The 12,555-nt window shown below is 36.5% G+C and overlaps 1 long non-coding RNA gene across 1 annotated transcript in view; it reads right to left on the bottom strand.

Annotated features, from left to right (window-relative positions):
- LOC134807708 (uncharacterized) overlaps positions 1–12,555 on the bottom strand; it is a 111,442-nt gene that overhangs the window by 90,104 nt on the left and 8,783 nt on the right. The window lies entirely within an intron of this gene.

Here is a 12,555-nt window from a genome sequence, read left to right as displayed (position 1 = left end):
AAGAATTATTTATACTACGATAATACTTCAAAAAAACAAAGAATAAATAAATAACTTTTCAGATACAAAAAAGCTAAAGAGTTCATTACCAAAGTATCTATATTAAAAAAAGTAAAGGGGCCGGGCGCGGTGGCTCACACTTGTAATCCCAGTACTTTGGGAGGCCAAGGCGGGTGGATCACGAGGTCAGGAGACCAAGACCATCCAGGCTAACACGGTGAAAACCTGTCTGTACTAAAAATACAAAAAATTAGCTGGGGGTGGTGGCGGGCGCCTGTACTCCCAGCTACTCGGGAAGGCTGAGGCAGGTGAATGGCTGCCGTGAACCTGGGAGGCGGAGCTTGCAGTGAGCCGAGATAGTGCCACTGCACTCCAGCCTGGGTGATAGAGCGAGACTCTTGTCTAAAAAAAAAAAAAAAATTTAAGGAAGTTTTTCAAGCGGAAAGCAAAGAATACCAGATGGAACTCTTGACCTACACAAAAGAATGAGGAAAGCTGGCAAGGGTAACTTACATAACTCTTCTTAAAGGATTTACATAATTTACTCATGAAAAGACTTGGAGGAACCTTAAATGCAATGCATATTGCTAAGTGAAAGAAGATAATTTAAAAAGACTATGTACTGTATGATTCCAGCTATATGATATTCTAGAAAAAGAACCAAAATTATGGAGACAGTAAAAAAAACAATGGTTGCCAGGATTCAGTGGAGAAGGAGACAGGCATGGATGAGAGGAACATAAGGGATCTTTAGGGAAGTAAAAATACTCTGTATGATATTCTAATTCTGGACACATATCATTCCGCATTTGTCAAAATCCATGAACTTGTATAACACAAAGAGTGAATCATAATGTAAAATAGGACTTTAGTTAATAATAATGTAACCATACTAGTTTATGATTGTAAGGAATGTACCATATTAATGGAAGATGTTAATAAGAGGAGAAACTGGGAAGGGGGTGTTGCGGAGGTATTTGAAATATCCCTGCACTTTTCTACTCAATTTTTTTCTGTAAACTGCTCTAGATTTTATGTTTAGTAAAGCTGCTCTAAAAACAGTGTCTACTAATGTACAAACAGCTAATTTATTTGAAGTAAAATAACTAGAAATAATTCGTGTTATTATGACTTATATAGAAGTATGTGCCACAAATATTTGGGGAGGAGTAATAAGTATGTACTTTTAGAAGGTGCTTATACTAGTGAAGTTGTAAATTTGTCACTTGAAGTTCAATGGTGTATAAAATAATCCTTAACATAAAAACTAAAACAACCCAACAGTTATAGCTAATAATTCAACAATGGAGATAAAAGGAAATTATAAAAATGCAGAATTTAAAAGAAAATATTTTTAAAAAGGAGAAAAAATCACACGAGAAAACAAGTTGAAAATGATCGATCTAAATGTGTTTAATCACGTTAAATGTAAATTGTTTAAATATTCTTGCCCCCCAAAAAGACAGAGGTTTTCAAATGAAATAAAACAGCAAGGCCCAAATATTTGCTACTTACAAAACAAAAGGAAAAAAAAAAAAAGAACAAACACAAAAAACTTTAAATACAAATATTCAAATAAAGTAATAGCAAAGAAAGTAAATTATGGAAAAGACCAACCCTGCCAGCCCAATTAAAAGCTTTAGAGTAATTAATATCAAAGAAACTAGATTTCAGAACAATTAATATTACCAGGAATGCAAACAGTCATTTTACCATAATAAAGGAATAAATTCATAAAAAGTATGTAATAATCCTAAATGTGTATTCACCCAATATCAGAGCTTCAAAACACATATAGCAAAAAATGATAGAACTTGCATAAGAGACAGACAAATTCACAATTATATTACTCTCCCAATAATTGTTAGGAAAAGTAGAGAGAAATTAGTAAGAATACCAAAGATGTAGGTAATGGTATTAAGCAACTCGGTTAATTGATGTTTATAATGTTCTCCACACAAAACTAACAAAATAGTTTCTGCTGTATTGAAACACTTCTAAATAACAGCCCATGTGTTGAGCCATAAAGTAAGTCTCAAAAGATTTAAAATTATTCTAGCCATGACAAATATGTTTTCTTTCTTTCTTTCTTTCACACCTCAAGAAATGTAATTTATTTATTTATTTTCTTTCTGAGACAGAGTCTCACTCTGTCACCCAGGATGGGGAGTGCACTGGTGCGATCTTGGCTAACTGCAACCTCTCCCGCCCCTGCTCCCCAGGCTCAAGTGATTTTCCTGCCTTGGCCTCCCCAGTAGCTGGGATTATAGGTGTATATTACCACGCCCAGCTAATTGTTCTATTGTTAGTAGAGACAGGGTTTCACCATGTTGGCCAGGCTGGCCTGAAACTCCTAACCTCAAGTGATCCACCCACCTTGGCCTCCCGAAGTGCTGGGATTATAAGTGTGAGCCACTGGGCCTAGCCAAGAAATTTATTTTTTATATATATATTATATATATATATATATTTTTTTATTATACTTTAAGTTCTAGGGTACATGTGCACAACGTGCAGGTTTGTTATGACAAATATGTTTTCTAACCACAATAGAATCAAATAAGAAATCAATATCTTGAAAATTCTCAGAGATGTGACAAACAATTGCCTCATGGTTCAAACAAGAAATCAAAAGGAAAATTAGAAAATATTTTGAACTGAGTGCATATGAAAACACAACTGTCTAGTTTGATTTTTAAAGTTTATTCTCTGAAGACAAATTCTTCTTCAAACCTCATATTCAATTACTCTAAAACATAGGTTTTTCATCACAATATATTTTACATCTTACAGTTCTTTTTTCATTCTTGCTTTAAGGTTTGGCTCTTGCTCTGAATTCATGTCCATATATTTTAATTAGCATAGTATTAATAGGTAAGTCAGATACAGATATTTTTCTCACAGAAACTAGGTATATGACATTGTTTTTTAACAATATTAGAAATGCTTAGGCCTTAACTTGCCATATGTAATAAATGATGTTTTACAATCTATACAAGTCCTAAACATTTTTTACAATTATGATATGGCATTATCTATGTATTAGATATAATATTTTGCCTGAGATTTGTGAGTTTGATCATTTGTTTCCCTTACGTTTTGTGATTCTCTGATTATTTATGTAGCATTCCAAATTTGGATTTTTTTTTTCTGATGAGTAGGTCTTAGAATTAAATACTTGTTTATGTGTAAATGTGACTTAGACAGTATCATCTGACATTCTGTTCAGCTGCATGTATAAGTATCCAAATTATAATGACAAATGTCATCAACATTTACAAGTATGTTTTTTCATGGAAAAATACAGAAATAGGCAGTCCAACATATCAGAAGTTTTATCAATCCAGATCTTCTTTATCTCTCCTCTGATATTGGCTATATTAGCTGTATTATTAAAAAAAAAGGGCATGGATAAAAGGAAGCCTGTCAATTAAACATCACAAATTGTGGTTTCTTAGCCATCCAGTCAAAAGAAAATTTAAATCTCATCACCAACTCACCAAACAATTGAAAATAATAATAAATTACATATTTTCTTCTATTTTGTTTTGCTTTAACTTAGCTTATTGCTAACAAGAACCATAGATTGTGTTAATAAATACAAAGAAAGAATGTAGACCATTAACTGTCTGCTGTGAAATTCTAAAAGGGAGCAATCCACTCTCCAAATAAAGGGTCATAGAGATATCACAAAAGAACTATGTCCTGCTCACATACTTATCCTGCTAATTTAGAGGATACATTGACAATTAAAGTAATTCAATGGCTGTCCTCAATTAGGGGAAACACCGTCTTCATTTTCCCATCTACATTTAAGCCATGATGGATAATTATTACCACTTCATCAAATTAATATCTATTCATCTTAAAGGAGAACACCTGAATTATGAGAATATTCTTCTCTGTGGAAACAAAACTAGGGAATCTGGATGAGGTTGGTAAGTCATTGTTTTTTCACTATTTTTTTTTTTGTTCCAGAAACCAAATAAATGGGTAAATTTACTCATTATGGGAACCAAATAGTAACAATGATCAATTCAATCATGGGAGGTGTCTGTATCAGATTTAGAAAACTATCCATCCCTCCCTTTAATGCCATTGGTTAATTGAGATGCCAACTGAAAAAGAAAGCTTTCTATTTTGCATATAAAATGTTATAGACAAATATTACACTGATGTTAAATAAATTGTAAATATTTCTTAATTTTGAGCATGAATTAAATAGTGGCCATTGCAACAGGGATGATCAAGGCTTTTTTCTTTTCTTTCTTTCTTCCTTTCTTTTTTTTTTTTTTTTTTTTTTTGAGATGGAGTTTCGCTCTTGTTGCCCAGGCTGGAGTGCAATGGTGCAATCTCAGCTCACCGCAACCTCCGCCTTCCAGGTTCAAGCAATAATCCTGCCTCAGTCTCCCAAGCAGCTGGGATTACAAGCATGCACCACCATGCCTGGCTAATTTTGTATTTTTAGTAGAGATGAGGTTTCTCCATGTTCGTCAGGTTGGTCTTGAACTCACAACCTCAGGTTATCCGCCCACCTCAGTCTCCCAAATGGTATTACCGGCGTGAGCCACATGTGGTGGCACACGCCTGTAATCCCAGCTACTTGGGAGGCTGAGGCAGGAGAATTGCTTGAACCTGGGAGGCGGAGGTTGCAGCGAGCCATGATTGCACCACTGCACCCAGCAATCAAGCCTTTTAAAAATATTATTGTAAAGATTGCATAAAGGCACTTTTTTTTGAGTGAAAATAAAACGAAATTTATCAGCAGATAATTGAAATATGTACCATGAAAGGGATTGCTTCCATACAGAAAAAAAATTATATACACAAAGAACATAACTACGTTTTCATATGATAGTGTATAAGAGAAATGGATAAAAGCCAAAAAAATAGATTTCATCATAAAAAAGAAATTAAATCTGAGAATAACTTTCCACATCCTTTGAAGAGGGGATGAACACCTCTATTCAGATTTTTACAATTAATGCAATATCTTAGTACTAAGTTTTTGTTCCAGACAAAAGATACCCTTTGAAGAGTAGGTTAAATGTATTTCAGTAATTTTACAATTTTTGCAGAAACTATAGTTTCACAAAAGGAGTGGAAATAGAAATGTGCTTTATAGGGGCCATAATATTATAATGTGAGCTCCTAGCTTAAAATTATGATAGCTTACATAGGCTCTAATACAGCATCTCAGATCACATCAAATAATTTAGCAAAAGCACATTTTAATGTAAAAGGTTGTGAGGATGACATACAAAATGGGGCTCTTTTGGGATCTATATCCTGAATATTAAATGGCCATAATTATAATTATTTATGTAAAGTTATATAAAGAACATATGCATATATTAAACGTAGTACTTTATTTTTACAGAGAGAACGTTTCCCATGACCAAGAGTCTCAAATTAGTGAGTGACAGACATAGAAAAAGTCATACCTGAGACATTTTACTGTCACCAAAAATATACTTGACTTTTTCTTTCTTCACAAACTGTATGAAATCATGTCACCTTGTTATTATGTTTCCGTTCATAGATCTTTTATTATTCTATTAATAGTCAATAAGTCCATCCACTCACAGTCTTAGTTGATCTATGCTGTGTATAATAGGCCATAACAACTTCTTCTACAGGCTAGCAAATTTTCTAAGTGTTCTTTGTTTTAAACATTGTGGAGACATCACTTAAATTTTTTTAAAAAATATTTTCTATTATATATATTATATTCTGTCTTCTCATAAAAATTATGCTCTTTCTGGCTCCCTAATTTTGCTATATCTTCCAGGATCTCTACTGATTTTTTCTTTTAAGATTGAGACTAGATTATTATCAGTTAAATCTACTGGTTTTCCTCTCTTGTAGACTATAATATCTACAAGTAATATATATGTTGCTTCTTTTACTTTTAGAATTATTAGATGCATCCCTTGAATTTAATCCCTTGTAATCACATTGATCAGGGAACTGTGCTCTACTGGTAACTGTTGTGATGTGGGTGACAATGAAAATTCTAATTCAGTCATGGTAATAAGGCAAACATAGCCAAAGTTTTCTTACTAAGTAGATGCTATCTGTACATTTTTGGTGTGCAATTTTATCATTAAAACAGTTCATTTTTAGTGATATTTTCTAAGAGTTTGTAGAAAACCTAGATGTGGAATATTTCCAGATGCTTTTCTTTTTTAAGCTTAACTTACAAGATTTCTTTAAGTGTCCATCAACAGATGAAAGGATAAGGAAAATGTGGTACATATACTCAAGGGAGTACTATTGATCCATAAAAGAGGATGAGATCCAGTCATTTGCAACAACACGGATGGAACTGGAGGTCAAAATATTGAAGGAAATAAGCCAGGCCCAAAAAGGCAAACATTGCATGTTCTCACTTATTTGTGGGATCTAAAAATCAAAACAATTGAACTCATGGACATACAGAGTAGAGGGATGATTACCAGAGGCTAAGAAGGGTAGTAGGGGGCAGTCGGGAGGAGGTAGGGATGATTAATGGGTACAAAAAAAAATAGAAAGAATGAATCAGACCTTCAACTTGATAGCAGAGTAGGGTGACTATAGTCAATAATAACAATTGTACATTTTAAAATAACTTAAAGATTGTAATTATTGAGGGTTGGAGGAGGGAGAGGATCAGCATAAATAAATAAATAAATAAATAGGCAGATAAATAAATAAAAAAGGCAAAAAAAGTGTAACTGGATTGTTTGTAACTCAAAGGATAAATGCTTGATGGGATGTGTTTCCCATTGCTCATGATGTGTTTATTTGACTTTGCATGCCTGTATCAAAATATCTCATGTACTCCATAAATATATACAACTACTATGTACCCACAAAAATTTGTTTAAAAACTAAAAACATATAAGGTCTCTCTCGGAGGCCACTGATGGGGTAAATCACATGGAAATTATGTAGTGTTTTTTCTTTTTCTTTTTTTTTTTTTTTGCTTACTTTCCTTTTTGGTTAAATTATCCTAACATTCTTTGGGTAACCCCTAATAATATTATATTGTATAATATTTTTAGATTCATGAATGGAATTATATATATGTATGTATATATATTTTCATAAATGAACATGTATTAGTCTGTTAAAACTATAGATGCTATAGTTATACTGCTATAAAGAGCTGCCTGAGACTGGGTAACTTATGAAGGAAAGAAGTTTAATTGACTCGCAGTTCCTGTGCTCCCTATAGCTGGGAGGCCTCAAGAAACTTACAATTATGGCAAAAGGGGAAGGGGAAGCAAGCACCTTCTTCACAAGGCATCAGGAGAGAGAGAGAAAGAGAGTAGAGGAAACTACCCCTTTTAAACCATCATAACCTGTGAGAACTCCCTCACTATTAGAAGAGCATGAGGGAAACCGCCTCCATAATCCAATCACCTCCCACCAGGACCATCCCTCAATACATGGGGATTACAATTCAAGATGAGGTTCAGGTGGGGATACAGATTTAAACCATATCAGAATGGTTAATGATATTGTTGTATTTTACCAACTATATTCTTCTTAGTGTTATAGTACAATAATGTAAAAAATTGAGTAAATTTGTTTTCTATATTATTCAGTTTTTGGAAAACATGTATATAGTCAGGGCTGTTTGCCTCAAGAAAATATGGTAAACTCTGCTGTTTTGGTCACTGGTGCCTAGAATTTGGAGATGTACATTGGTTTTGATTCACATGCACATTTCCTTCTAGTTCACAGTAACTATTTCTAACTATTTCCACGATACCTTGAAAATAATTATTTTTGTTTATTTAATCCACTGGGTCTGAGTTTTCAGATCTTTTTTCTATCTACTGCAATGGTTACAATTACTAATTGTTCCTAAAGTTGTACAAAGAGGATTGGGTTCTCAGACCTAGCTTGTGCCTTTTGGAAGAGAGGTAAGGAGGTAGGAGTAAGGGAGGTAAGAGACATCCATCCTCAATACAAAGAGCAAAGATGTATACCCTCACAAAATATGGACATTTTACAAAAACCTATTTTTATTACTCTGAGACATTTATTGTTTCTATTAACTTGCATTGTCTGTTATCTATCTTCTGGCTCCCCCTTCACTAATACTTTGAGAAACCAATGAAGACAACTGAAAGTGGTTGGTTCTTACACATGAGGGAGAATTTTTTATGCATACTCATTATATCCTCATATTGTCCTGGACAGGTAACTCCTTACCCCATCATCACTTTCGGGCAGAAAATGAGAAGTTTGCCTAGCACTGACTAATAAGGCACTGGGCATCAGTGGCATAATCTCTAGTAAGTTGTCAAGTGACACTAAAATTGACAATAGGTAACAAAGTGTGGAAACCCACTATTCATGAGCTTTATAATCTAATCAGCTGCATAGAACAAGGGCAAAGTGATCACAATGCACATGAATTGACGTGTTTTATATATTTCTTAAAACAAATACACATATTTGGAAATATTAAAAAGTAAAGACATTAGAGATAAAAATAATCATTTGATAAGGTACTACTCAGAGATGTTAAGTGCTAAGATTTTAAATATACTGGTAAATAAAATTACAGGATGTATCTGACACACACGTATCAACTAAAAAGTCAAATAATATTAATTTATATGATAGTGTATATGCCTACATGTGCATTTACATACGAATACATATATTTATATATAAATACTTTTAGGTATTTTTTTTCTGTAAGGACTTGTTTTATTCTGTCTCATAATTGTGTGTTAGAACAATGTAATATTTTAAAAATGATGATAATCATGTATGTTACCTTAAAGCAATTGTTTCTAAATAAGTGTTTATTCAATTTCCTGAATTGTCTAATAATACTGTGTTCTCACCCCTCCTTCTCCACGCCAATATGGCACACAGTTACTGGAAGAGAGAACTCTCCTCTTCTGTGGAGTGTGAGGAGAAGTAAGTGGTGCTGATGAGGCTAGCCCTAGATATGGTCTATGTGTGTGGAAACTCCTTGATATGAAAATTAGTCAAAAAAAAAAAAAAGCTCCTGGATTTGTTGATTTTTTTTTTTAAGTTTTTTTCATGTCTCTATCTCCTTCAGTGCCACTCTGAGCTTGGTTATTTCTTGTCTTCTGCTAGCTCTTGTGTGTGTTTGCTGTTGGTTCTCTAGTTATTTTAGTTGTGACGTTAGGGTGTTGATTTCTTTCTAGCTTTTTGATGTGGGCATCTAGTGCTATAAATTTTCCTCTAAACACTGTCTTAGCTGCATCCCAGAGATTCTGGTACATTGTCTCTTTGTTCTCATTGGTTTCAAATAACTTCCTGATTTTTGCCTTAATTTCATTATTTACCCAGAAGTCATTCAGGAGCACGTTGTTCAATTTCCATGTAGTTGTGTGGTTTTAGCGGGCTTCTTAATCTTGAGTTTTAATTTGATTGCGTTGTGGTCTGAGAGACTGTTTGTTATGATTTCAGTTCTTTTTCATTTGCTGAGGAGTGTTTTCCTTCCAATTATGTGATCAATTTTAGAGTAAGTGCCATGTGGCACTGAAAAAAGATGTATATTATGTTGCTTTTGGGTGGACAATTCTGTACACATTTATCAGGCTCACTTGGTCTAGAGCTGAGTTCAAGTCCTGAATATCTTTGTTAGTTTTCTGTCTCAATGATCGTTCTAATACTGACAGTGGGGTATTGAAGTCTCCCACTGTTATTGTCTGGGGTCTAAGTCTCTTTGTAGGTCTTTAAGAACTTGTTTTATGAATCTGGGTCCTCCTGTATTTGATGCATATACATATTTAGAATAGTTATCTCTTCTTGTTTAATTGAACTCTTTAACATTATATAGTGCCCTTCTTTGTCTTTTTTGAGCTTTGTTGGTTTAAAGTCTATTTTGTCAGAAACTGGAATTGCAACCCCTGCTTTTTTCTGCTTTCCATTTGCTTAGTACATTTTCCTCCATCCCTTTATTTTGAGTCTATGTGTGTCTGTGCACATGAGATGTGTGTCCTGAATACAGCACACTGACAAGTCTTGTCTTTGTATCCAGCTTGCCATTCTGTGTCTTTTAATCGGGGCATTTAGTTCATTTAAATGGCCATACTGACCAAAGTAATTTATAGATTCAATGCTATTCCCATTAAAATACCATTGACATTCTCCACAAAATTAGGTAAAAACTATTTTAAAAATTTACATGGGGCCGGGCATGGTGGCTCACACCTCTAATCCCAACACATTGGGAGGCCAAGGCAGGTGGATCACTTGAGGTCAGGAGTTCAAGACCAGCCTGGCCAACATGGTGAAACCCTGTCTCTACTAAAAATACAAAAAATTAGCCAGATGTGGTGGCACATGCCTGTAATCCCAGCTACTTGGGAGGCTGAGGCAGGAGAATTGCTTGAACCTGGGAGGCGGAGGTTGCAGTGAGCCATGATTGCACCACTGCACTCCAGCCTAGGTGACAGAGCAAGACTCCATCTCAAAAAAAAAAAAAAAAAAGAAAAGAAAGAAAAAGAAATTTACTTGGAACCGAAAAAAGAGCTTGCATAGCCAAGACAATCATACGCAAAAAGCAAGCTGGAGGGATCATGTTACCCAACTTCAAACTACACTACAAGTCTAGAGTAACCAAAACCTCAGCATGGTACTGGTACAAAAACAGGCACATAGACCAATGGAACAGAATAGAGAACTCAGAAATAAACTATACATTTACAACCATCTGATCTTCGACAAACCTGACAAAAACAACCAGTGGGGAAAGGTTTCCCTATTTAATAAATGGTGCTGGAAGAACTGGCTAGCCATATGCAGAAAATTGAAACTAGACCCCTTCCTTACACCTTATACAAAATTAAGATGGATTAAAGACTTAAATGTAAAACCCAAAACTATAAAAACTCTAGAAGAATATCTAGGCAATACCACTTCGGACATACACATGGGCAAAGATTTTATGATGAAATTGTCAAAAGCAATTGCAACAAAAGCAGAAATTGACAAATTGGATCTAATTACACTAAAGAGCTTCTGCACAGCCAATGAAACTATTATCAGAGCAAGCAGACAACCTACAGAATGGGAGAAAAATCTATCCATCTGACAAAGGTGTAATATCCAGAATCTACAGGGAACTTAAGCAAATTTATAAGAAAAAACATTAACTCCATTAAAAAGTGGGCAAAGGATATGAACACACTTCTCAAAAAAAGACATACATGCTGCCAACAAACATGAAACAAAGCTCAACATCACTGATCATTAGAGAAATGCAATTCAAAACCACAATGAGATACCATCTCACACCAGTCAGAATGGCAATTATTTAAAAAGTCAAGAAAGAACAGATGCTGGTGAGGTTGTAGAGAAATAGGAGTGCTTTTACACTACTGATGGGAATGTAAATTAGTTCAACCATTGTGGAAGGCAATGTGGTGATTCCTCAAAGATTTAGAACGGATCCCATGACTGGGTATATATTCGAGGGACTATAAATCATTCTGTTAAAAAATAAACACATGTGTATGTTCATTGCAGCACTATTCACAATAGCAAACACATGGAATCAACCCAAATGCCCATCAATGATACACTGGATAAAGAACATGTAGTACATATACACTGTGGAACACTATGCAGCCATTAAGAGAAACAAAATCATGTCCTTTGCAGGGACATGGATGAAGCTGGAAGCCATTATCGTCGGCAAACTAAAACAGGAACAGAAAAGCAAACACCGCATGTTCTCTCTTACAAGTGGGAGCTGAACAATGAGAATACATAGACACAGGTAGGGGAACAACACTTACTGGGGCCTGTCAGGGGAGGGCAGCTGAGGGGAAAGCATTAGGGAAAAGAGCTAATGCATGCTGGGCTTAATACCTAGGTGATGGTGAGAGGTGACAGCATGCTGGCAGCCCTCGGAGCCCTCGCTCGCTCTTGGCTCCTCCTCGGCCTCGCCGCCCACTCTGGCCGTGCTTGAGGGGCCCTTCAGCCTGCCGCTGCACTGTGGGAGCCCCTTCCTGGGATGGCTGAGGCTGGAGCCGGCTCCCTCGGCCTGCCGGGAGTCGTGGAGGGAGAGGCACGGGAGGGAAGCGGGGCTGCGCGCCACGCTTGCGGGCCAGCTGGAGTTCCGGGTGGGCGTGGGCTTGGTGGGCCCGCACTCGGAGCGGCCGGCCATCCCGGGCAGTGAGGGGCTTAGCACCTCGGCCAGCAGCTGCGGAGGGTGCACCGGGTCCCCTAGCAGTGCCGGCCCACGGGTGCCTCCCCCACCCCCGCCCCCGCCCCCGCCCCCACCCACACCCCCGCCATGGGCTCCTGTGCCACAGAGCCTCCCCCGAGGAGCCTGGCCCCCTGCTCCAAGGCGCCCAGTCCCATCGACTGCCCAAGGGCTGAGGAGTGCGGGCGCCATGGGACTGGCAGGCAGCTCTACCTGCGGCCCCAGTGCGGGATCCACTGGGTGAAGCCAGCTGGGCTCCTAAGTCTAGTGGGGACTTGGAGAACTTTTGTGTCTAGCTAAGGGATTGTAAATACACCAATCACTCTGTATCTAGCTCAAGGTTTGTAAACACACCAATCAGCACC

The sequence above is a fragment of the Pan troglodytes genome, chromosome 1 (assembly GCF_028858775.2).
Source record: "Pan troglodytes isolate AG18354 chromosome 1, NHGRI_mPanTro3-v2.0_pri, whole genome shotgun sequence".
NCBI lineage: Eukaryota > Metazoa > Chordata > Mammalia > Primates > Hominidae > Pan > Pan troglodytes.
Note: the sequence above shows the minus strand (reverse complement) of the source record. Positions and strands in the feature narration are given on the sequence as shown.